The 24,207-nt window shown below is 40.2% G+C and overlaps 1 protein-coding gene across 3 annotated transcripts in view; it reads right to left on the reverse strand.

The window, feature by feature from the left end:
- LYPD6B (LY6/PLAUR domain containing 6B) overlaps positions 1 to 15,035 on the reverse strand; it is a 137,789-nt gene extending 122,754 nt beyond the window's left edge. For all 3 annotated transcript variants that reach the window (XM_012457090.3, XM_064382207.1, XM_012457089.2), the window contains exons 1-2: positions 14,970 to 15,035; positions 741 to 811 (exon numbers count right to left, since the gene is read on the reverse strand). The gene's annotated coding sequence lies outside the window, so the exon portion shown is untranslated. The remainder of the gene's footprint in view (positions 1 to 740; positions 812 to 14,969) is intronic.
- Positions 15,036 to 24,207: the final 9,172 nt, after the last annotated feature.

Raw genomic sequence — 24,207 nt, forward strand, 5'->3', positions numbered from 1 at the left:
TGACAGCTCAATATGTGGGAAAGGCATTTGGGAGCCTTGTAAAAGTGCAGGATGTGGTAGCACATCAAAGCCCCGTCATCATGCATTTGTCTTAAACTCTCCCCTGTAAGGGAGTATGATTAAAAAAAAAAAGAAAGAAACAGCACATGTGTATATACATACATAGATATATAAAACAAAGTTTCAATGTACTCATACATACAATAGATAAGCTTAACTTACAGAAGCAATGCAAGAAATCAAAGCCATTTTTTTTCTTTTTTTCTTTTTTTTTTTCTTGAGACAGAGTTTCACTCTTGTTGCCCACGCTGGAGTGCAATGGCGTGATCTCAGCTCACTGTAAACTCTGCCTCCCAGGTTCAAGCGATTCTCCTGCCTCAGTCTCCCGAGTATCTGGGATTACAGGCACCCGCCACCATACCTGGCTAATTTTGTTGTATTTTTAGTAAAGACAGGGTTTCGCCATGTTGGCCAGGCTGGTCTCAAACTCTTGGCCTCAGGTGATATGCCCACCTCAGCCTCCCAAAGTGCTGGGATTACAGGCGTGAGCTACCACACTTGGCCCAAAGCCATTTTTAAAAATCTCCTTGGTCATATCCTATACGACTCACACAGGGAAAGCAGAGGTCAACAACATGGATCAAAGTCAGTCTAAGAATGTAAAAGTTAGAGAAATGTAAGAAAATTTAAGTCTTAGAGATTCAAAATTGAACTCAGAATGTATAAACACAGGCACTTACTCAAAAAGATGTGCTGAAATCATTCAGGGAGCACAGGAGGGCTGGGTCTATTATCTCCTAGGATTTTCTACCTCAAAAAGTGAACAAAAGACAAAGTTATAACAAGTAAGTAATTATTCAAAATTTTTATTTGCAGGATCTTTAAAAGATACTGCCCAAAGTAATAAAAAAGTATAATATTTCAACTCGATGATTATTTTTCAATTATATTAACTTGTATTTCCTCACTAAATACACTGTATGTCTATGCATTAAAAATCATTTGAGTACATGATGGAATGACAAAAATAGCCCCCAAAACTTGATGTTTAGATTTAGGCACACTCACATTTCTCACTGATGGATCAACAGCCATTGAATTTTCCCAAAGTTAGTAAAGCAATTGAATTTATTTAAGTTTTTTTTTATTGCCTATGCTATAACTTTGTATAAATCTCTGATAATATTGAATCCAAAAACTCTGCCTTCTCTTTTACAATTATTCCTGGTTACAGCTACTCTATCTTCCGAAAGAAAGTACAAGGATCCTAGGCCAGAGGAACGTGTCACAGGCTGAGGATGACATGTTTAACTCCTACCCAGCTGAGATTGTAAGGGCCCAGCAGTCCCCAGCGGAGGTGACTTTCCCTGAGTTGCTAGTTTAGCAAATAAAAATACAAGATGCTCAGTCAAATCTGAATTTCAGATAAACAACAAATAATTTTTTAGTTGTTATTTACTATAATTCAGGTTTAACTGAGCATCCTGGCATTTATCTGGCAACCCTACTTCCCTCCACAACGTGTTTCTATGTATGGTGTATACAAAAAGATATTCCTTCCTAACATCCTGTCAGGAAGACTGCAATGTAAGCAGATATAAAGTTGAAGAACATTGCCATTGTCCGCACCTCATTCTTGAAAGCCTCATACTTTAAGGACTTCCAAAGCGGCTTCGTCCTGCACTTCCAGTAGGAGAGGCTCTTTTGGCAGGGGTGGTGGCGCAGGGCGGGAGCAGAAGACAGCGGCACATGGTGCCATGGGAGCAGCGTGCCTACAAGTCTTTCAGAATCCTCTCCTCTCATAATGCACAGCTCCTAGAGCATTTTATGAATAATAATAACGTGTTGCTACTTTTGAGCACCTGTTTACTATTGGTCAGAAGCTAAAATTGGCAAATGTGTTTGCATGCCTCCCATTGAGAATGGAGATTTAGCTCCACATTTTGAGACCAGCTCAAAACTACTCCAATAAAAACAAGTGGAGTTTTAAAGGTACTATTCACACTTTTAAAAAATTATTCCCTTTGGGCTGGGAAAAAGCAGCTGATCTTTCTTTTTCTTCATCTTGAGCTTAAAACATTTTCTTTGTTCCCTTCTGCTCCTGATGAGACTTTTACCCACCCACAACTAATGACTCTTTTCCCACCTGCAGAAAGTAAGTTTAGGAAAAAGACAACTAAGAAGAGAAAAAAAAAAAAAAAATCAACCACCCAGGGATATTCAGAGGTTTAATTATTGCCTGGAAAGCAACAGCGTTTCACAGCATCTTTAAGACTGATTTTCATAATTACTTACTGATTGAAACTGGGACTTGCAACAGAGTAAACTCATTTCCATATTAATATTAAGTCATGATTAATGTGTCTCAGGACCCAATTCAGGTTCTGAAAACATGGACTAAGTGGAAACTGAAGAAATTTAACCCATAGGGATAAATTTGCTACTTGTCTCTCAAATGATTTTCCATTCAATAACCAGCATTCAACAAACTTACATTTATGCCGTGATAACTCACAGAGAGGGAGTTCAGGCAGTCACCTCACAGCATCACGAGCACATGACCTCCACAGACCTGATCCATTTCTCTCTCCCTGTCCCTCCTCGCTGGTTCTAATGCTTGTTTTTGTAGCATCTCTATTTCTCTCTTTTTCTCTCTGTGTCTCAGTCTCTCCATGTCTCTTTCTGTATTTCTATATCTGTCTTTGTTTCTCTATGTGAGCCATTCTCTCCTCTTCTCTCTGTCTTCTGGTTGTGTCTCTCGACACTCTTTCTGTGTATCTCTGTGTATGTCTCTCCGTGCTTCCCTCTGCCTCTCTACGTGTGTCCTTCTGTGTTTGTCTATGTCTCCCATCTCTCTCTCTCTCTCTCTCACTGTTCTTCTCTGTGTGTGTGTCTGTCTCTTTCTGTCCCTCTCTGTGTCTGTGTCTGTATGTGTGTGTTCTTCTCTGTGTCTGTCTCCCATCTCTCTGTCCATCTGTCTATCTCTGGTCTCTCCATCTGTCTGCCTCCTGTCTCTCTTGTCTTCTATCGCTCTCTGTCTCCCATCTCTTTCTCTGTCTCCTGTCTCCCACTCTCTGCCTCTTGCCTTTTTCTCCCTCTTTCCAACACCCTCCTTGCATCACCTGCACCCTCTCCCTTTCACTTACTTGAGATCTTTTGCTCCATCCTGTGCTCTCTCACATGGCCCAGTTCGTTGTTTTGCTCTCACTCCCTCTCTTTCCCCCACAGAATCCAACAACTTCAGCACCAAACATAAAGCAATAATTAACTAGATTAGCTAAGAGTAAATAATTTTTATTGTTCGATTCAAATGCATACAAATCTCTAAGCATTGCTGTGCTTAACCAAAGTCCCGTGTGGGGAAAAAAAACAGCTATACTCTTATTAATTTTCACTGTAAGAATTAGATGTCTTCACCTGTATTTATTGGAGAGTACAGACTCACAATGAATGGACTGCATACTACCCTTTTTAAAAAGGGTAATGTCCTTCCAACTTTTGCCTTTGTTTTATTTAATTTATTTATTTAGAGATGGAGTTTTGCTCTTGTTGCCCAGGCTGGAGTGCAATGGCGTGATCTTGGCTCACTGTAACCTCCGCCTCCTGGGTTCAAGTGATTCTCTTACCTTAGTCTCCTGAGTAATTGGGATTACAGGCGCCTGCCACCATGCCCAGCTAGTTTTTATATTTTTAGTAGAGATGCGGTTTCACCATGTTGGTCAGGCTGGTCATAAACTCCTGACCTCAGGTGATCCGCCCACCTCGGCCTCCCAAAGTGCTGGGATTACAGGCATGAGCCCTGGCGCCCGGCTGCCTTTCTTTTAATATATTAGCTATGGTTTCCATGCCATAATCTTCAAAAACAAAAATTCTTAAACATTAAAGATCCCACAACAAACCAGAATAATAATATAATAATAATAATTTCTTATTGTTTTGATAGCAATTGTTGAAGTTGCTACTTGATACATGCCTCATCCTCCTTAAAATTCCTTCGATAAGAGGCAAAGCAATGCCAAGCAAACAAATGCAGCCACAATATGATAGGGGCTTTGAGTAACAAGTCAGGTCTATCTGTTGACAAGAATGAGAAATGAAATTCGGGAATGCTAATGGTGCTTATATTCATATTTTCTATAAATATTTAGTTTTAAGTATTTTAAAATTAAAATCTATTTTTGTTTTTTCTTCTTCACAAAGAATCATATTTTCTATATTTAGTTTTAAATATTTTTAAAGTAAAATCTATTTTTGTTTATTCTTCTTCACAAAGAAGAATCTAAGAGCTAATGAATGCTCTGAATACCAGTCTTACAGAAAATGCGTAATTACTCTACTGCTCTAACAGGCACCACATCCAGAACCTAATCCCTAAATTGTTAACCATAGGGCAGCAGTCTCTGGACAACCTGTTCATTTCCACCAGCCTGGGGTTCAGGAGGATTTTTCAGACAATCCTTTGGATACTTGGTTTAACAAATCTAATTATGATCTTAATGCACACAATGTTTTCCTCAAGATTATACCATGTCCCTGGCATTCCAGAAGCTAAGTTACAAGGCTTTATTCAATTTTTCAAATTTTTTCCAGAGTCCAATCATTCCTATGTCAAAATTGCATATCAATAGTCAAATCCTTGCTTAAACATTTAGAAAGGGGAAAAAAAGCAGTTTTACTCTATGAACTATCTACTATGTCTATTCATTCATATACAAGGACCAAAAATAATTAAACCAGTACCAAAAATTAAGAAGATAATTATTGTCTTATTTGCTGGAGAAACTCTTCTCATTTATTATATTATGTTTATTTTATATATTTCTTGTTCCACCACTTTCTATCCACTCCATAATATCAAAGTAATATTCTATTTGAATACATCAGGCACCAAAAAAGAAAAGTCAAGAAAACTCTTGTTCCATTATAATTAGAATGATAAAATTGATGTAAAAGAGTTTCAAAGTGTTAATAAGAATTACAGATGAAGAAGTAAATGCATCACCAAGCTGGTAGAAGAGCTGGGAATAAAGGTAAGAAAATGATTTAAAGTGACCATCATCAATTGGAGAAAAATCAGATTATTCAAAGACAAGAGCTGAATAAGCAAAATAAAATGCAAATTCTTAATATATGAAAGAAATGTAGAAGGAAATTCTAGGGGGAACAGAAAATCACAAATTGTTCGTAATGAGCATAGGTAATGAAGACAATGTGATATTGGAACATACATGTAGAAACAGGTAATAAAGAGACTCAGTTCTGTCCAGATAGTGAACAGGTACAGCTCAAAATGTCAAATTCAAAGGAAAATTCCTGAATTTGATCTTTAAAGAGATGACCCATGGGCACTTAGATAAAAAGTAAAGATCACTGGAAACCACCATGGATTGTCTCAGAATGATGGACAGCAGACTACCCTTACTTCCTTTTTGAATAGCGTGTCCAGTCTTATGAATGGAAACACTGGCAAGACATCTGACAGTTGATCGTGTGATCCCTTTAGACCAGGGCCTATTCCTGCCCTGGCTGCAGCACCAACAGGCCTTTCTTCCACATGTGCATCTGGACCATACGGACTACATCAAACATCTGCTTGAATCTTGGAAACCGGCCTCCACCATCAATGCTTCACATTCTCCACCTTGATCCCTGCCAAAAATGTAAACCCCTACCTGTGCATTCCCAAACTCTCTTCCTCATGCCTGTTCTCCCTGGCAACCATATTTCTCTGCTCCCTGCCCTCCAAACCTTTCCACTGTACCTTCTGACAGCCTTGTTCCAAGTCAAACAGCCCTTAAGCATCTATAGCTCTTCTCAGAATACTGTTTCCAACTCCTGACTTAAATTGAAATCTTAGAGATATTGCTCATTCCCCTGCTGATGCCAACTATTCCCTCCTCCCAATCCAAGACATGTCGATTACTTTGTCTGTGAGTGACAGAATCCCCAAGATAGCAATGGCTTTAGAAGATAAAACAATGTATTTCTCTCACACATAAAAGTAAAAAATACCTTGAGGTGGGCTTCACAAACTCAGGAAGAACCCAGGTTTACTATTATCTTGCTGGCCCACCATCTGCAGCAGAGTATTCTGCCTCATGGTACAAGAAGGCTGTCACTTCACAAGAGAGGACAAATGTATTGAAGTTAGCAAGAAGACAGAGGGCTTGTTTTTTCTCTCTTTAAGGAGGCTTTGTGTCAGTTGCACGTACCACATCTGCTTACACCCTATTGGTCAGAATTTAGTCACATGACCACACTAGTTGCAAGGTGGTCTGGGAAATGTAATCTTGTTCTGGGTAGCCAGGTGCTCAGCTAACAATTATGTTTATATTTTCAAGGAAGAGAAGATATGGAAAGTCAACTCACAATCTCTGTCTCAGATGTGAATATCTTACTCCTTGGGCTACTTCCAGATTATATGCCTGTCTTGGTTTATAAAGACTGCCTCATCTCTTCCACATTCTCATTAATACCTGGTCTGTGGTCTCCCTGACATCCCAAGTCTAAGGCAACTCTCACTACATGCACAGAGCATACTCAGCACCCTTGCAACACAATTACTCTACTTACTCAATGATGAGACTTCCACTTTCCTTCCTGTTCTGCCATCACCTTCCCTATCCACACATTAAACCCTGTCATCACTTTTGACATCTTAAATTCACCCTCCATCACCACAATCACAACCACCAATTCCAATTTTCTATCCTTCCAGCTTTCTCACTCTCTACCCTGACACACATCAAGACCTCTACTCCTCTGATAGTTACATTTCTCCCAATCCATTAGGCTTGTACTCTCTACCTCTCTCATTCTCCCTCTCCTTCCTTCCCACACCCCCTACCCACCCTTCCACTTGCAGCCCAATCTGATAGTTGTTCACAAGAACTATCACCATCAGCACAGATTCCCATAGAATCACATCCCACCTTGCCAGCAAACCTCCATCTTAAATTAATTGTTTCTAAAGCAGTAGCCCTCAAAACTGGCTTAAATTTGTCACATTATCTTAAAATCATGCTTTTATGCCACTTTTTCTTCTACTAAAGCCTGCAATTTCTCTATATTTTATTTGCAAAAGGGTCACAGTATGTGATTCACAGGAGACATCTAATAAATGTTGATTGGTTTATGGGTAGAATGATGGATAGATAAATAAATTGATGACAAGAAGAATATAAACTGGACTATAGCATACTTAGGTAGATTTGTAGATTTGTACCTACTTAAAAAAAAAAAAAAGAATGCCAATCATGATGAATATAAACCCAAGGGAAGTAATGAGAGGTATTGTTCATTACTTTATCCTTGGATTTGTCCTACTCAGAAATATGAATGAGGACGTTGTTGGCATGATCATTAAAAATACCAAAGACCTGCCACTAAGAGAGTAAAATAAATGTGGTATTCCAGAGCAAGGTCTGAAGGTTCTCAATAGGCTAGAATAATGGTCGAAATCTTTACTTTTTGTATATGTAAATACATATGTATTCTAGAAAAATAATCTTTATATATAATCTCTTTCAATATTTATACATAATCTTTTTATTCTTTTATATCATCTTTATATATAAATTTGTATATATTAAAATAAGGACAAAAGTAAAGTCCTTCATTTCATTTAGGTCCTTTACTTAGATCCAAAATCCCAACTTCACAGAGGCAGCAACCAAATGGAATAAACAGAATCATACACATGAAAATATATCCTACAAGGTTTCACTTTATTGCAAAGTTCAGTATAAATCAATAGTTCCCCAAAAGCTAATGCTACTTCATTCTATCTTAATAGACATAAAACATCAAGAAGTGAGACCTGGAGGATCCAAGATGGCTGCTTAGGAGGAAGTCGGGATTGCAGCTCCGAGAGAAGGTGCAGGGGGTGAGTGGACGCCGCATTTCCAGACGGACTTTTACTGCCCACAGACCAGGAGATACACAGGAGGAAAAGCCCCACGGGTCGCCAGCACCGCTGGTTTGAGCGGAGTGGCCGCTCAGCCTATGCCCTGGGGCGGGGGGCAGTGGCTTCTTATGCAGAGCAAGAGAGACAGAGTTCCCTCTGAGCCAGAAAGGGGAGCTGAAGCAGGGAGCCAAGCCAGGAGACCCCCGGGGCAAGGGAGCGCCACGAATCTCAGAGCCGCTGCTTCGGCTGATGCAGCGGCACACAGGGCAGCGGATTTTAACTGCCCACAGACCAGGAGATTCACAGGTGGAGAAGCTCCATGGGTTCCCAGCGCCGCTGGTTGGACTGGAGCAGCCGCTCGGCCTGCACCGGGGGCGGGGAGCAGCGGCTCCTTGAACAAAGTGAACGAGACTGTGCCCCCTCTGGGCCAGCAAGGGGAGCTGTGGCAGGGAGTCAAGCCAAGAGATTACCGGACAAAGAGGGCCCCTCTGGAAACACGGCTGAACCCGGGACGGTCCAGCTCTGTGGGGGAGGGGCGTCCTCCATCGGGAAACACCCTGCAGTTCCCGGGGAAATTTTCCGTAACCAAGACAACCCGCCACTACAGAGACTCCTTCACTACAGGGGTGGGCCAGCATAGCGGAAGCAGTTCTAGCTACACCCACAGGACTGCAGGGAAGCTCACACGGAAGCTGGGCGGAGCCCACAGCAGCTCAGCGAAGCCTCTGCAGGCTGAGTGTGACTAGACTGCCACCTTGTGGGCAGGGAAAACGGTAGCAACACAGCCGAAAAGCATAAAGTGCTAACCCCCTGGGCCAGAACACCTGGGGAGAAGAAAAGGGGGTTTATGAGTTCAGCTGCTGCAGACTTAAAATTACCAAAAGCAGAAAGACAGCAACTACAAAATCAATAGGCGGATAAATCCACAAAGATGGGAAGAAACCAGCGCAAAAAGGATGAAAACACCCAAAAACAGAACACCTCTCCCCCTACAAGGCAGCATAACTCCTCACCAGCACGGGAACAAGACTGGACGGAGAATGAGTGTGATGAAATGACAGAATCAGCTTTCAGAAAATGGATAATAAGAAACTTCTGTGAGCTAAAAGAACGTGTTCTAACCCAATGCAAAGAAACTAAGAACCTTGAAAAAAGACTTGATGAAATGCTAACGAGAATGGACAACTTAGAGAGGAATATGAGTGAATTGATGGAGCTGAAAAACACAACACGAGAACTTCGCGAAGCATGTACAAGTTTCAACAGCAGAATTGACCAAGCAGAAGAAAGGATATCAGAAGTTGAAGATCAACTCAATGAAATAAAACGAGAAGGGAAGATTAGAGAAAACAAGGTAAAAAGGAATGAACAGAGTCAACAAGAAATATGGGACTACGTGAAAAGACCTAATCTACGTTTGATAGGTGTACCTGAATGTGACGAAGAGAATGTATCCAAGCTGGAAAATACTCTTCAGGATATTATCCAGGAAAACTTCCCCAACCTAGCAAGGCAGGCCAATAATCAAGTCCAGGAAATACAGAGAACACCACAAAGATATTCCTCTAGAAGAGCAACCCCAAGGCACATAATCATCAGATTCACCAGGGTCGAAATGAAGGAGAAAATACTAAGGGCAGCCAGAGAGAAAGGTCGGGTTACCCACAAAGGGAAACCCATCAGACTCACAGCAGATCTCTCAGCAGAAACCCTACAGGCCAGAAGAGAGTGGGGGCCGATATTCAACATCCTTAAAGAAAAGAACTTTCAACCCAGAATGTCATATCCAGCCAAACTAAGCTTCATAAGTGAAGGAAAAATAAAATCCTTTGTGAACAAGCAAGTACTCACAGATTTCATCACCACCAGACCAGCTTTACAAGAGCTCCTGAAGGAGACACTACACATAGAAAAAAACAACCAGCACCAGCCACTCCAAAAACGCACGAAATGGTAAAGAGCAGCAACACAATGAAGAATCTGCATCAACCAATGGGCAAAACAGCCAGCTAGCATCAAAATGACAGGACCAAACTCACACATAACAATATTAACCCTAAATGTAAATGGACTAAATGCCCCAATCAAAAGACACAGACTGGCAAATTGGATAAAAAGCCAAAACCCATCAGTGTGCTGTATCCAGGAAACTCACCTCACATGCAAGGATACACAAAGGCTCAAAATAAAGGGATGGAGGAAGATTTACCAAGCAAATGGAGAACAAAAAAAAGCAGGAGTTGCAATTCTCATCTCTGATAAAATAGACTTTAAAGCAACAAAGATCAAAAGAGACAAAGAAGGACATTACATAATGGTAAAAGGATCAATACAACAAGAAGAGCTAACGATCCTAAATATATATGCACCTAATACAGGAGCACCCAGATACATAAGGCAAGTTCTTAAAGACTTACAAAGAGACATAGACTCCCACACATTAATAGTGGGAGACTTCAACACACCATTGTCAATATTAGACAGATCAACGAGACAGAAAATTAATAAGGATATCCAGGACTTGAACTCAGACCTGGAACAAGCAAACCTAATAGACATTTACAGAACTCTCCAGCCCAAATCCACAGAATATACATTCTTCTCAGCACCACATCACACCTACTCTAAAATTGACCACATAATTGGAAGTAAATCACTCCTCAGCAAATGCAAAAGAACGGAGACCATAACAAACAGTCTCTCAGACCACAGTGCAATCAAGTTAGAACTCAGAATTCAGAAGCCAACCCAGAACTGCACATCCTCATGGAAATTGAACAACTTTCTCCTGAATGTTGACTGGATAAACACTGAAATGAAGGCAGAAATAAAGATGTTCTTCGAAACCAACGAGAACGAAGACACCACATACCAGAATCTCTGGGACACATTTAAAGCAGTCTCTAGAGGAAAATATATAGCAATAAGTGCCCACATGAGAAGAAAGGAGAGAACTAAAATTGACACTCTATCATCAAAATTGAAAGAGCTAGAGGAGCAAGATCAAAAAAACTCAAAACCTAGCAGAAGACAAGAAATAACTAAGATCAAAGCAGAAATGAAGGAGATAGAGACACGAAAAACCCTACAAAAAAATCAATAAATCCAGAAGCTGGTTTTTTGAAAAGATCAACAAAATAGACAGACCACTAGTCAAACTAATAAAAAAGAAAAGAGAGAATAACCAAATAGATGCAATAAAAAATGATAAAGGGGATATCACCACAGATGCCACAGAAATTCAAACCATCATCAGAGATTATTACAAACAACTCTATGCACATAAATTAGAAAACCTGGAAGAAATGGATAAATTCCTGGATAGTAGCCTCCTCCCATGCCTAAACCAGGAAGAAGTCGAAACCCTGAATAGACCAATAACAAGGTCTGAAGTCGAGGCAGCAATTAAGAGCCTACCACCCAAAAAAAGCCCAGGCCCAGATGGTTTCACAGCCGAATTCTACCAGACATACAAAGAGGAACTGGTACCATTCCTACTGAAACTATTCCAAATAATCCAAAAAGAGGGAATCCTTCCCAAATCATTTTATGAGACCAACATCATCCTAATACCAAAACCCGGCAGAGACTCAACAAGAAAAGAAAACTACAGGCCAATATCCATGATGAACATAGATGCAAAAATCTTCAATAAAATACTGGCAAGCCGACTACAACAGCACATCAAAAAGCTTATCCACCATGATCAAGTAGGATTCATCCCGGGGATGCAAGGCTGGTTCAATATACGCAAGTCTATAAATGTAATTCACCACATAAACAGAACCAAACACAAAAACCACATGATTATCTCAATTGATGCAGAGAAGGCCTTCGACAAAATTCAACAGCCCTTTATGCTAAAAACTCTCAATAAACTAGGTATCGACGGAACGTATCTCAAAATAATAAAAGCTATTTATGACAAACCGACAGCCAATATCATACTGAATGGGCAAAAACTGGAAGCATTCCCTTTGAAATCTGGCACTAGACAAGGATGCCCTCTCTCACCACTCCTATTCAATATAGTACTGGAAGTTCTAGCCAGAGCAATCAGGCAAGAAAAAGAAATAAAGGGTATTCAATTAGGAAAGGAGGAAGTCAAATTGTCTCTATTTGCAGACGACATGATTGTATATCTAGAAGACCCTATCACCTCAGCCCAAAATCTCCTGAAACTGATAAGCAACTTCAGCAAAGTCTCAGGATACAAAATCAATGTGCAAAAATCACAAGCATTCCTATACACCAATAACAGACTTAAAGAGAGCCAAATCAAGAACGAACTGCCATTCACAATTGCTACAAAGAGAATAAAATACCTAGGAATACAACTAACAAGGAACGTAAAGGACCTCTTCAAGGAGAACTACAAATCACTGCTCAACGAAATAAGAGAGGACACAAAGAGATGGAGAAACATTCCATGTTCATGGTTAGGAAGAATTAGTATCGTGAAAATGGCCATACTGCCCAAAGTAATTTACAAATTCAACGCTATCCCCATCAAGCTACCAATGACCTTCCTCACAGAACTGGAAAAAACCACCTTAAACTTCATATGGAACCAAAAGAGAGCCCGCATAGCCAAGTCAATTCTAAGCAAAAAGAACAAAGCAGGAGGCATCACACTACCGAACATCAAACTCTACTACAAGGCTACAGTAATCAAAACAGCATGGTACTGGTACCAAAACAGAGATATAGACCAATGGAACAGAACAGAGGCGTCGGAGGCGACACAACATATCTACAACCACCTGATCTTTGACAAACCTGATAAAAACAAGCAATGGGGAAAGGATTCCCTGTTCAATAAGTGGTGTTGGGAAAACTGGCTAGCCATATGCAGAAAGCAGAAACTGGACCCCTTCCTGACACCTTACACTAAAATTGACTCCAGATGGATTAAAGACTTAAACATAAGACGTAACACCATAAAAACACTAGAAGGAAACCTAGGCAAAACCATTCAGGACATAGGCGTAGGCAAGGACTTTATGACCAAAACACCAAAAGCATTGGCAACAAAAGCCAAAATAGACAAATGGGACCTAATCAAACTCCACAGCTTTTGCACGGCAAAAGAAACAGTCAATAGAGTGAATCGGCAACCAACAGAACGGGAAAAAATTTTTGCAGCCTACCCGTCTGACAAAGGGCTGATATCCAGAATTTACAATGAACTAAAAATGATTTACAAGAAAAAAACAAACAAGCCCATTCAAAAATGGGCGAAGGATATGAACAGATGCTTTACAAAAGAAGACATACATGAGGCCAACAAACATATGAAAAAATGCTCATCATCACTGGTCATTAGAGAAATGCAAATCAAAACTACATTGAGATACCATCTCACACCACTTAGAATGGTGATCATTAAAAAATCTGGAGAAAACAGATGCTGGAGAGGATGTGGAGAAATAGGAACACTTTTACACTGTTGGTGGGAGTGTAAATTAGTTCAACCACTGTGGAAAACAGTGTGGCGATTCCTCAAGGACCTAGAAATAGAAATTCCATTTGACCCAGCAATCCCATTACTGGGCATATATCCAAAGGATTATAAATCGTTCTACTATAAGGACACATGCACACGAATGTTCATTGCAGCACAGTTTACAATAGCAAAGACCTGGAACCAGCCCAAATGCCCATCGATGATAGACTGGACAGGAAAAATGTGGCACATATACACCATGGAATATTATGCAGCCATTAAAAAGGAGGAGTTCACATCCTTCGTATGTGAACTTCCATGGATGAACCTGGAAAACATCATTCTCAGCAAACTGACACAAGAACACAAAATCAAACACCACATGTTCTCACTCATAGGCGGGTGTTGAACAAGGAGAACACATGGAGACAGGGAGGGGAGCACTATACACGGGGGTCTGTTGGGGGGGAGGGGGGATAGTGGGGGGGTGGGGAGTTGGGGAGGGATAGCATGGGGAGAAATGCCAGATATAGGTGAAGGGGAGGGAGGCAGCAAATCATACTGCCACGTGTGCACCTATGCAACAACCTTGCATGTTATTCACATGTACCCCAAAACCTAAAATGCAATTAAAAAAAAAAAAAAAGTGAGACCTACTTTAGACTGTGTATAATCACCCTTTAAACACTGTCTTTAATGCAGAGCACTCACATATTTTCAGAATAATTTAAATGAACCAGAACAAATTCAAGGGAAAGTAACCACACAAAACTCAGGGAAAGTGTGCATGTGAAATCACTGTTGTAGCTGTTGCTATGCTTAACGCACTGACATTGCCAAATGCTGTGGTTTTACACCCTTGTGATTTCAAAATGATCAATGCCTGCCACTTAGTAGAAATCTGTTAAATAATTAAATGAATAAAGACAAATGCTTATAGCTCTTACATCAAGTTTTTAAAGATTTAAGACCCTTCAATTTGCTTAATGTAACCAATATCTTTGAGTCCTCTGCCTGAGTTATCACCCCTAAGAGTCTGAGATTGCTTAAGAAAAAAAGGGATATTTTTTCAAAAAAACAAAAATATTATATATCTCCATTTATGTAATTCTTACAAGCAGAATTTGGATAAGTCTCGTTTAACATGAACAATCCTTCAGGAAGAGACTAAGAGTATTGACAATATTAATTAAGATCATTTCCTAACATTCTATGAATACCTCTGACCTCTCTCACTTGAGCCCAAAGAAAAGAATTCTAAAATGCAATGGAGTGATCCAGAAAAGCTGATTCAATTGTATTATTCACATGCACATTGATTTCATTCTGCCATGTAAGTCATTATGATCCTCTGTTCAGTTGAAAACTATATCAGAGCCATTATTGGAAAATCAGTCCACTTGCCAAAAGGGAATATAATCGTATGTAAGTCTGATATGTTAATGGTTAAGCTGGATTTATGCCCTTCAAAAGGTGAATTCACATATTTCTGAACTACAAAGTCTTTTTTAAGTATGTCACCTGTTATCATTAGTTCAACATCTTATGATGACACAAAATCCTCACCGCACTCAAGTAATAGTAAAATACATAGAGAGAACTACAAAATTTACTGACCTTTCCAATACAGAAATCAATGCAAAGCCATACATTTTGGGTTCCCAGAATAGGTTGTCTCCATCCCTATAACACAATATTAGATGCATTTAGTAGAGGAAGAACATGAGGTAAGATCTGAGTACAAAGGGCTAGATTTCTACCACAGCTGTGAAAAATAAACATTTGGCTGCAATAACAACGTTCCAAACACACCCATCCAGCTTCTGCACAATTAAGCAATTTGATTTTTTAAACAGATTTACTTTTTTAATGCTTTTTTATTGAGCCACTGAAATATTTTGAACTAAATACTTTAAAAAGGCTTATAGCTACAGGATGAACAAGACTGCACAGCAACAATTAAAACCAACCAGCAAACAGAAAACCAGTTCTTAATAGACAAAAGGAGCTGTCAGAAATTTACTTCCTCTATTTATTCAAAATGAATGCCTTCCTTAAATTTTCTACCACATCCATTGAAGCATAGTATTTTCAAACAATAAATACATAGAGTATGAATTGATCATCCCTGAAAATATATCAACATCAGATTTGAGTATTTTAATTATTTTATAGATTCTTTTGTCCACATTAAGCATAAAAAGGAATGGAAGAAAACATTACTAGATTAAAGAGCTTAGCTATGAGTTAGACAGCTGGCAAACGCATGGAATGCATGTTACCAATCATCCATCCACAACCTGCAGACACAGCTAATCCTAGCACTTCCCACTATATCCAGAGGCAGCCTCCCTATCCTCAACCCAGCATTCCAACTGACCCCTTCCAATGTGAAATCAAATGTTAGTTAACCCCAAGTTTGATACACCATAGATTTCTATACAAGAGAGAAGATGAACTAATCTCCTGGAATGTTCATCCATGTTTGAAAGACTCTTTTATGTTCCACTACATGCCAAATGACTCTTTCAATATTTAAAAATAACATTCACAGAAACCTAAATTCACACACAAATTTATGTTTAGCCAGGCACTATACTACACACTTTACATGCATTGTATCTTTTCATCCTCATTACACTGAGTACTAGTATTATCAGCATTTTAAGGGAGAGGAAACTGAGTCTTTGAGAACTCTTCAAAAGGAAGTATATGGTAGTTCTGTCCAGTCTTCATTCCAAAAATTGGCTTTTAGACACCACACTGAGTACTGTCTCCCCTTTCCTTCTCAAAGGCTCAAACTATTTTATGAAACCTTTAACAGGAGAATTCCACAAGCTTTATTTGCCTGTGCCTCTTGGCCCTAACAAAGTTAAATACTACTGGAAAAATCCCCTAAGTTGTCAATGCCACAACATTTTGTTTAGTCGTTGCACATGGTCCTACCACTAAATCTCTTAATATTGTATTTAAATTTCATTGAATATTATTATATATGCTTAGAATTCCTTCATGATAAACTTTTAGGAGGGCTGTCATGTGGTAGAGCTGTGCAGAAATGACCATGTCCCTACACCATTAAAAGTGGAATGGGCGCCACCAGCAAGGGGCAGGAGGAGAGACAGTGTGGCTGAGATTTGCTCCTGGAGAGCAGCACTTTCCATGTAACCCTTGGTCTAAAGAAGAAAGAAGCAACCAAACCAAGAAGACAACAGTACGCTCACACAACTGAATTTTGAAACTAGAAAATCAAAACACTTGGACAAAATAACATGTATGATATGAATGTATCATCGGGATTTTCCTCCCCTGGCCAGCATAACCGTATTCTGGATTATTGTACCCTAGCCTACACTGAAAACACAGACCATAAGCAATTAGGAAAACATCCCCAAATCCCAAACATTTCAAAGAAAACCTCTGAAAGAGTTATAGGTTAGTCTGTTTTCTAGATGTCTTAGAAGGTTCTAGAAGTCACTCACCATCACAGAGGAGAAGCTTAGGACATACTTGACACCCACAGAGAACATAACCATTCCAAAGGTGAACAGTAGGGGACAGAGAGTCAGGGAGGGGGACAACAGAAGGGGGTTACTAGAGGGGAGGGAGCAAGGAGATATGAATCCTGTGCTTATGAAGGCCAAATGTGGATGGGAGTTGAAAGGGACCAGAAACTAAAGCACTAAATTCTTTACCTGCAAAGAGAGAAGTGAGATGAGCTTTACCTCCTGGTAGTGGCCCAGAATTACAAACCCTGCCAATAAAGCAGTCATTTTCAAATTCCATTTGCCTAAAATCTCCTGAGGCACATGTTTAAAATGCAAATTCCTGGGCTCTGTTTACATAGCCTCTGATTCAGTAGATGCACAGTCTAGGGCTCAGGGATAAACATTTTTTACAGCATTGTATGTGATTCTGATACAGGTGGACTAGGCTGAGAGGCTATAGAATTTCCTTTGGGCACTAGGTCCCAATTCTGCTAGCTGCACCAGGTAACTGTGAGTACCTGTTAGTAAGAAAAATTCTGGCAAAGTGCCTCAGATATGAAGAATTTGCACAACAAATATACAATCTGCCTGTTGGAGAAGTATAATTTTTGTTTGTTTGTTTTTTAGAGACAGAGTCTCGCTTTGTTGCCCAGGCTAGGGTGCAGTGACACGATTACAGCTCACTGGAGCCTTGAACTTCTGGGCTCAACCAATCCTCCTGCCTCAGCCTCTCAAAGCACTGGGATTACAGGCATGAGCCATCACACTCGGCCATATTTCAACTACTAAAGAATACTTAATGACTGCTTCCTTTACATACTAAAAATCTAAAAACTTGCAGAAGAAAAGGAGAGCATGATATAAGTATTTTTTTCTCAATAATCTCCATTATTATAGATCACTCCTTAACTTTAAGATTGTTCTTATTTCTGATACTGTTTTGCCAGGGGAAGGGAGAAGGGAAAGTGGCACACCAGAGCACAGTTTAGGAAGCTTGCTTTTAACAGTGTACGTTCATTACAAGTATATTCATGATTTTTAATATTCGGAAAAAAGAATAGGATATGTTTCTTTAGCTCCTGTTATGGGCTGACTGTGTGCCCCCAAAATTCACATGTTGAAGTCCTAATACCCAAGTGCTTCAGAATATAACTGTATTTGGAGATAGAGTCTTTTTTTAAAAAATACCTTCTTACTTCATTGAGAGGAGATAGGGTCTTTAAAGGGATAATTACATTAAAACAAAGTCATTAGAGTAGGCTTTAATGCAATATGGTGGTTATCCTTATCTAACAAAAAGGAAATTTAGACACAGATGGTTTCAGAAAGAAGTTGATGTGAAGACACAGAGAAAAGACAGCCATCTGGAAGCCTGGGAGAGAGGCCTGAAACAGATCCTTCCCTCACAGCCCTCAGAGGAAACTAACCCTGCCATCACCTTAATCTTGGACTCCCAGCCTCAGAGTTGTGAGAAAATAAGTTTCGTTGTTTAGGGCACCAGGTCTGTGATATTTTGCCATGACAGCTCTAGCAAACTAATACTCCACCCCACAGAAAAAGGAAAGCTGTCTTTGTTCATCCAGTACCTTCCCTAGGACAGCGCATCACCCCTTACCCCTTGTCTTGGCTCTGATGGGAGGCCAGCCTTGCTCAGAATTGACCCCCTGAAGTAAGATTCAGCAAAATGAAGGAGAGAGTAGCACCAGGTTTAAAATTATCTCTTTGTGATACTTTGAAGCTCATGGAACTGCAGCTGCTCAACTTCCTGCAGCTCCTTCTCCCTTCTTCAGTCTGGAAGAGCAGGATGAGAACTGGGGAGGTGAGGGCTACTATGAAACCAGACCCAACATCCACAAGTCCAAAGACCAGCCCACTCCTCTCCTTGCCTTTCTGATTAGGGGAAGAATGGATGGCTGCTTTTCATTCTCCAGATGTAGCCTCCTTTGGTTTTATTATTATGAAATGGTTTCAAATGCTGGTAGGCTATTTTACACTGGGACGAGTTCCCATTGGGGAAGTGTTTATGTGAATAGCAGTGGGGGAGCACATTCTGGAAACATTTGATTTTGGAAGAAGAAAATGGGCTGTATTCCATCCTGGTCAAAACATTTCATCAAAGGTGCATCCATGCATTGAAAAGCCCGAGCCTTCTACCTGCCAACGCTCTGGATTTTGGTGGAGTTGTTCTTAATGGAACTTCTCCTGCTACGTGCATTAATTGAGGCATTGATAGCCTAACTTCCTCTTGCAGGTAATCCCAGTCCTCACTGATCAGCCTTCTGAGCAGATGACTGCCTTCCCATCCTCTCCCGCTAGTCTGATCATTCTTCTTCCATATCAGTGCTAGAAAATTTGGAGAAAGGATAACGCTTCAAATCACACAAAAACGTCTTAAGAAAAGTTACCTTAAAACATACAACTTATTAGAAGAATTCTTCAATCTTCTCTTCATTTTAGCAATATTTATTTATCACCAAATTCTTTCTTAAATTCTACAATGTTCTAACTGGCTCAAAGAATGTTGATTCTTAAAGAGAACTAACTCCCCACCTTCACAGCCATTGCTGGGACATTCCAGTTTTTAAGCTTGTTGCCAACAGTTAATAAACTACTTTAAAGGACTCCACTCTCATGCAAGCAGAACTTGTCAATTACCTAACAACTTCCTCAAAGGCAAAAGAAATCCCAAAGAAAAGTCAAAACCGGAAAAAAATAAACAATTTTATTGAGTCACCCTTCCAACTCCAGATGAGGCAGAGGACCAAAGTCTTCCCTTCATTTCTCTGGAGTTTTGGGTTTCAGTTCCCACTGAATGGGCTTAGCCACTAACTCGGGGTGAAAAGGACACATAGCAGACAGACCTGGCAGATAAGGAGATGAACAAAAGGCCACACAAAGGCACACTTTCTGAGGATACTGAGGGACACTAACGTGTGAGGTTTAGGCTCACGGATTGCAGAGCCAGATGGCCTGTTTGCAAGCCTAGCTCTGGTAAGTCTGAGATATATAAGTGGGCAATGGACAACCTCATTGTGGCTCAGCTTTCTCATCAGTATGGGGAGTATAACACATCAGCACCTGTGTCAGAGGGTGGCCAAGAGAATCAATGCATGAACAGCTAAAAGAGCTTGAGATGCTGGCTGGCACGTACTAACTGGGAAGCAGTTTTTGCTGTTGTTGCCTCCCCGTCTTGAAATCTTGTCTACTCTTCATCTGGAGTTGGTATCCTTGTCTGTCTATGGCTACTCTTTCCCAGTTACTAACACTAAATCACAGTTAGGCTGACTTTGAGAACCAAGAATTCCACAACTAACTTTGAGACAAAATGGATAAACAGAAGACACTCAAGGGCAGACAAAGCTAAGAGCCTACGGGAAAGATCAACTAGGAGGGGAGAAGATGCAGGGAGAACAGCTCACATAACACTACAGGTCAGCAGAACGTCCTCATTAATCTGAACATTCCTCCGTATAATCTTAGGTTTTAAAATATGAATGAACTCATGTTTTTTTTTAAAATATATTTCCTAGCTCTGTCCATTGAACAGACTTGTAATGACCCCTGCTAGCAACAAGCCCACCTGGTATCCACATCTCGGTTTCTTAATGCATTCTCCACACAATGTGCCCAGGGATTCCTGGAGTAACAACTGATTTCAGGTCTGGGATGGAAACGTGTAAGATATCCCGGGACATGTGGTGGTGCCAGAAAACAAGGCACTATCCGTCACAGGGGCTCAGTTTGAAGGATAAGTAGAGTGTCAAAAATAATAATTCCTGTAACCGATCATCAATATTAAATGAATAAAAATAAATGCATAATGATACTCAGAAAAAGCATGAGTGAAGGAAACACTTCTTTACAGAAGAATGCCAGTAACTCAAGGTAGAAGGAGTGAAAGAATTACAAAATCTTAATTTTGCAACTCCAGTGGAGTAGCTAATTCAGGCTACTTGATTCAAAGGAAACTTAAAAACTGGATTGGAAAGTTGTTGGGAAACAGCATATTTGCACTTTGCAAAATATCACCCCACAAACTGTTACTAATTGCAATTAAAAGTGTTTTTTATTTTTATTTTTATTTTTAGACAGAATCTCACTCTGTCACACAGAATGGAGTGCAGTGGCGCAATCTTGGCTCACTGCAACCTCTGCCTCCTGGGTTCAGGTGATTCTCCTGCCTCAGCCTCCCAAGTAGCTAGGACTACAGGTGTCCGCCACCATGCCCAGTTCTTTTCTTTTTTTCATATTTTTAGTAGAGATGGGTTTCACCATGTTAGCCAGGATGGTCTCGATCTCCTGACCTTGTGATCTACATACCTTGGCCTCTCAAAGTGCTGGGATTACAGGTGTGATCCACTGCACATGGCCAAGAGTATTTTTACAGTGGAAAGATCCAGTAGTCATCAGCTCAACATCAGTAATATTGAACTGGGCTTCATGCCATACAAATTTCACAGCATCACATATGAAGTAACTATGGCAAAAATGTTTAACCTGAATCTACTCACGCCTGTAAACCTAGCTTCCAGGCTAGAGGAACAAGTAAATGACACATAAAGAAACCATCAAGAAATCCATAATGTGGGGCATTCTCCAAGACAACTAGGCTAGACTCTTCAAAACGTTCAAAAAGAAGGTGTAGAAACTGTTACTGCTTAAAGAAGAATAGTCAAATGTAACGCGTGAATCTTGATTTTATCCTAGTGTTGGAAAAAGCTACGATGTTTTCAAATAAGCAGGGAAATTTGAAAATGTGCTAGATATTATTAGATAATAAAGCAGAATCATTGTTAACTTTCTTAGGTACAATATTATGGTAATGTAGGGAGAATGTCTATTCTCAGGAGATGCATCTCAAGTATTTAGAGGCGAAATGCTATGATGTCTGAAACTTGAGAGAGAGAGACAGAAGAGCAGACACAGCAAAATGCTAACTGTATGCTGGTGCAGCACACAGGCATGGTATGCATGAAGTACTTTCCTTTTTTAGTAACTGCTCTGCAGGCATACCCCCCTGTGCCATTTTATTCCCATTCAAGGGTACTTTATTCAGCCTCTCCAGACTTTAGCCCAGAGACATGGATTTTTGTGTTGGCTTCATTATCTGACAGCAGGAACATCTGCTCTACGTGCTGGCATCAGGTTTCCTGTCCAGAGGCACACCCAGGTGCAGCCAGGGAGTCCGTGACAAAGCTGTTCCACACCCTGAATTCCTTATTTCCTACAGGCAATGGGGTAGAAAGAGAAGCCTGAATTATGGCTGTACCCAGGCAGGTTCCGCTGACAGGCTTTTCCAGCTGCCCTACTACATGGTGATGATTAACCACGTAATGGAAGTCCACCCAGCCTGCGCCCTCCACTGCCACAAGAGGAGTCCCAGATGATTTCCAGTAACAGCAGTTCCAACCACAGCTCTTCAGTACTCATTACATACCAGACACCACTCTAAGTGACTCACATTTGCCATAATTCATGGATTTCTAGATGAGGTTAATCTTCACCGTAATATCATTAAGTACTACTATCAAGTCCTGAATGGAAAACGCTCACTGTTGGCAAAGGCAAAAAAAAAAAAAAATTGCAATATAATTTACATTCAGAATGCTAAGTCATCTTTGCTAGAAAAGGCAGGAATTTGTACCGGGGGTGGGAAGAACTTCACTATTTCTCTCCTAAAAACCATTCATGTAAGCCCCCCTCAAATTCTTGCATGTCTAGGCATCCATAATCATTTATCATGAGAAAGAATATATCACAGTCAAAACCACAGCTTGCTTCCTGACATGGGTTTCATCTACCATGGCGGTCAAAGCAAGAGAGGTGAAGATCTATGACCTCATCCAGCTGTTCCTCCAAGGCCTCCCTAATCGGCCATTTTGCCAGTGCTCACATCTGTCTTTTCATATTAATGTCAGAAAGTTCAAAAGACTTAACCAGATGTTTCGCTGCTCAGAGTTACTGTAGACAGTTATTAAGGGGGAGAAAATAAGCTTCAAATATCCCATGGAGAGAGAATAAAGTAGGGTGGGGAAACCTTCAAACATCGAGGAAGTTAGGCATTTGAATCTGTGAGAGCAGCAACATGAACATGTGTAGAAAAGAAGTGCGGGAAACCATGTGGAAAGTGACTGCAGTACTTAACTATACAGTAACTACATAGAAGACAGGATTTCGCATTACTCAAACCGGACGTCTTCCTTGGGATATCATTCAACCATTGGAATAAATGAACTCTCACTATAGGCAACAAGATGGATGAAGCCTCACATAACGTTGACCTAAAGAAGTCAGACACTAAAAAGTGCATACTCTAGGGCTATATGATATTTATTTAATTTTTTAACTAAAAAAAATTAAATGTGTTTTAAAATATGTACATAAAATCCAACTCAAGCAAAAAATACTTGATGCTGATAGACCTCAGAATAGCCAGGAGGATGTAGGGATTAGGAAGGACACGACAGAGAGGCTTGCTGGTCAGGTTCTGTTTCTTAATCCAGATACTAGTTACCCAGGTATGTTCCATGTGAGAATTCATTAAACTGTACGCCTCTATCTGTACACAGAAAGCTATTCCACACACTGAGTTCCCTGTTTCCTACAGGCAATGGGGTGGTAAAGGGAGGCCTGAATTTTGACAAGCTTTACATTAAACATCAGTAATATCTAAATTGAATTTCCGTATGTATGTTATACTTCAGTAAAAAGTTTAATTCACAATATGAAAACAATTTAGTATCCCTACACCAAGAGATCTCTGACTTCTACTTCTGAAACAACCTCAGAAATTGTGGTATTACCTAAAATCATCAACTCAAAGAAAGTGAAGAGCTTAAGGCAATTGGGAGCCAACATCTAGTCTGTATGTAGAGTGAAATTAGACACAGTCTCTGCCACAGCCTTACAAATAACTCTACAGGCATTAGCAACAATTTCTGGAGGAAGTAATTACAAAGGCCTTTGATCTCTATTATGTCTTCCATCTGGGATTTCAAGAAGCCAGTAAACAAACAAGGCCCAGCAGTCCTCTGACACAGCCACCTGTCTGCATCTGTTTACAGCACCAGGTCCAGATCCAGTCACCTTTCCATGGTAGCAACTAAATTCAGGAAAGGACCTAAAGGTGACTAAGGTCCTCGTATAAGAACATCATGACTTAAACAAGACTTATATTAGTTAACTCTCGTCTACTCTTCATAAACAGCATCCCAGTCAGAGAGCAAATCTGCATGTCCTATGTTGGCACTGCCTAATACACCGGATTCTTTTTTTTTTTTTTGAGACAGAGTCTTGCTTTGTCTCAAAGCTAGAGTGCAGTGGCATGATCTTGGCTCACTGCAACCTCCATCTCCCAGGTTCAAGCA

Source organism: Aotus nancymaae, unplaced genomic scaffold (genome assembly GCF_030222135.1).
Source record: "Aotus nancymaae isolate 86718 unplaced genomic scaffold, 86718_ANA_hifiasm-v0.15.2.pri h1tg000029l, whole genome shotgun sequence".
Lineage (NCBI taxonomy): Eukaryota > Metazoa > Chordata > Mammalia > Primates > Aotidae > Aotus > Aotus nancymaae.